This window comes from Euprymna scolopes, chromosome 3 (assembly GCF_053919585.1).
Source record: "Euprymna scolopes isolate OS-2025 chromosome 3, ASM5391958v1, whole genome shotgun sequence".
In the NCBI taxonomy this organism is placed as follows: domain Eukaryota; kingdom Metazoa; phylum Mollusca; class Cephalopoda; order Sepiida; family Sepiolidae; genus Euprymna; species Euprymna scolopes.
The window spans coordinates 44,825,046-44,828,436 of NC_136484.1; the positions used below are offsets into that span (position 1 = coordinate 44,825,046).

General features: G+C 32.9%; 1 pseudogene; it reads right to left on the reverse strand.

The window, feature by feature from the left end:
• Positions 1-1,133: 1,133 nt before the first annotated feature.
• LOC145265340 (U2 spliceosomal RNA) lies at positions 1,134-1,292 on the reverse strand (annotated as a pseudogene).
• Between the last annotated feature and the right edge of the window lie 2,099 nt (positions 1,293-3,391).

Below are 3,391 nucleotides of genomic sequence, written 5' to 3' on the forward strand. Positions count from 1 at the left end.
TTGTACGGCATAAAGTGTTCGCGTCAAGCAAGAACAACAAAGAAGGAAAAACTGGCCGCGGAGTTTCGTATAGGCTGGCGATTCCGCGAAGTAACGAGACTTCAGAGTATCTAATATGCATATGAGAGGCAGGCGGTTTCAATAAAAAAAAACACTTGATCAGAGAAAGACACCCCTTTTCGCAAAAGTGAGTGTTTGGTAATACCCTCTTTAATTTCTTGATCATGAAATCTATTTACGATAAAATCTATATAAAACCTTTCCGAATTTTACGCGTGTAACTTATACTATTATCTGCATATTAATAAGCGACCATTTACCAAAACACAATGTCACTGTAGGATGGCAATAATTGAGATTATAATTTGTATGCCAAACCATATTAACAGCTGGCAGAACACGACGGAAAATAAGCGGAATGATTACATACATTAATTATTTACATCCTTAAATTAAACCTGCCCGAGAGTTCATCATTTGAACTACTCGGCCTTATACTCATAAATAACATGAATTAAAACAAATACATAAAAGAACCCGCCAAGGCCGCTTCAAGAAATATGGTCCCCTTCTACCGAATTAGAAACATCTCACAACTGCTAGCATCTTATCTATGTTCCTACAAATGTGATAATTGGTGTGAGGCCACTTCTCAACCTATATACTCAACGAATAATTGATCTATAGACTTGAAATTTGGTACAAAGTTGTTCACACATAATTGGTTTTCATCCGGAAGAAAAGGTCAAAGTGGAAAAATTGGTAATCCGGGGTCATCAGATTTATATCTGTTTGTTAACTGTTTCACGGCTGCTCGTGTGGGAATCGTTCCCATTATTTTAAGCATAAGTAAGTTTGAAATAACGTTTTGAAGATCGTTTTTAAGCTGGTATAATGGTTATTGTACTTGATTCACTGTCTTTAAATTTTGGTTTTGACCTCAGCCTGAATATTTTTTTACTTACAAGAAGTGAACTATTTACAAAAACAAACATTATACTACCTTGCACATGTCTTAATTTCTTTCTCTTTTTTACTTATTTTTAAAGGAATTTGACGTTACGGTTGATACCGAACAACGCTGAATACTCTTCTAGTATCTTTACTAAAACATAATTTGCCCATGCATGGAATAAATTTGACACATCCAGGCGTGTGCTGCAACTACTAGCCTCTTTTATAAGCCTAGGTACTAAAACATTCTCTAATGTAATATATCTTAGGATATTCATACCAATAACTGAAGAACATATATTACACTTTGATCTTAGCCAAAAGGCAAAGACAGACAAATCATTTTTATTAGCTTTGCCTCAGCAGCGACACCAATTTTTTTTTAATATTTCAATTTCCTTTTCAAGGGTGACAAGGTTTATTTGGAATATTCCACTTTCCTTTTTTGGGGATGCACAGCATGATAACGGACGGAGCGATAAGCGTAATAATATAATGACGATAATTTTGTGAAGTGTGCGTTCGCACTTGATAATTATAAGAAGGAAATGTGTTGTATTTATTTTATTTATCTCAATAATATTCTGAAATCTCTCTAGCGCCAAACGATTTTGTCTATTAATATAAATGACAAGCGTTGTTTGTCTCTTTGCCCGTCTGCTTTTCTTATTAAACAATATTCACGTACAAACTAAATACTGCTAAAATTTATTTAATTGAGACAACCAGGATCGTCGTCATTTTTTATCTAGCCACTTGATGTAGGAGTAACTATCAATAACTGAAATAATTCTGCCTTTGAAACTTCGCACAAGGAATAAAGTTAATCACCCATATTTATAAAATACTTCATTTATACTTAAAAAAGTTGTCGATTGACTCGGTCAAATTTGATGGTGCAAACTAAAAGTCAACTAAATTAAACTTAAAAAATCGACACAGCCATAAATACTGAATGTCTCAATCTGAAGTGTAACTAATTGTATGTTTACAGTAAAACTCAGTGATTTTCGTTGTTGGTTTATTATGGAAAATTTATTTGAACAAAATCAACATTTAGATCGTTGTAGCCTGTTTTTAAAATGACAAATGTGCAATTTTATTTTATTCCTTTTAGAACAAACTTTGTCTAGCTCGGAAATTCTTCTAATAAAAGATGTCTAAGCAAATGTAATTTTTACATTTTAAATCATATTCAAACTTAAACAATTTTGTAACTTTATGTAATTGCACGACAATCACTAACCGTTGTGTTATGTTATGCTTTCCTTTCTCTAGCTTCATGACTCATAAACTTTATCTGTTTATTTGTACAATTTTAACATGTTCTTTGAATTTAGTGAGTCATTTTTTCGTTATATTTCCATTTCTGACATTTGTAGTTATTAAAATATCTAAAAGTAATCTACTTTTCTAAACCCGTAATGAGCTGTGTATCACGACTATTATATATATATATATATATATATATATATATATATATATATATGTGTGTGTGTGTGTGTGTGCATGTGTATATATATATATATATATATATATATATATATATATATATATATGTATGTATATATATACTAGCATGAGCGCCGGCGTTGCTCGGGTGTTTGGATGTGTATGTTGAGCAAAAAAGTAAAAAAGTGGTAGTAGGAAGGCAGGCTCAAACCCGTACCGCAAAGGAGGACAAGAACGGGGTAAAACCTAACGTTTATGCTGTCACGACCACCGCCAAACCGTAAGCGACATTTTTTAAAAGTAAGGCTAGACAATCGAAAGGAAAGGATAACTTTCAAAAATATCGACGAAAAAGTGACCCCCCCTGTAGAAAAGTGCCTAGTTGAAGGGGAAGATAGTAATGTTTTTAGCCAATTTTTCGATATTTGTCGTATTGAAGGTCGAACTTTAAAACGATACCAATCTTGGTAAAGTCCGTCGCCTCTGTCTAAAGTTTAAGGCAGACATGCAAACAAACATACATACATACATACATACATTTATATATTGGTAACTAAACATTTTCGACCCAAACTGATGAAAAAACTTGCCCTATCGCTGAATACCCTTTATGTAAAATTTCAAATATTTAGACCAGAAATTGTCTGAATAATTTGGAATAGACCGCAGAGATGATTTTTTTTTAACTTTGACCCCTATTATGACCCCTTAAAATTTATTGCTTTCGGCTCCAATCAAGTTATCAAGTTATATCCATGTCCAAGTAACCTATATCTAAAATTTCAAGTGCGTAAACCCAAAATTGTTGGAGGAGTTTGGTAGAGTTCTCAAAGGTCAAATCGTAAAACTTTGACCTCTGAATTGCCAAATTTCTGACCAAAAACCGATCACATCGATTTTCCCAAATCTCAGTAACCTGTATATCAAATTTAGAGCCTGTAGACTAAAAACTGACAGAGTTATTTCGTAGGGAAATGTACACAGA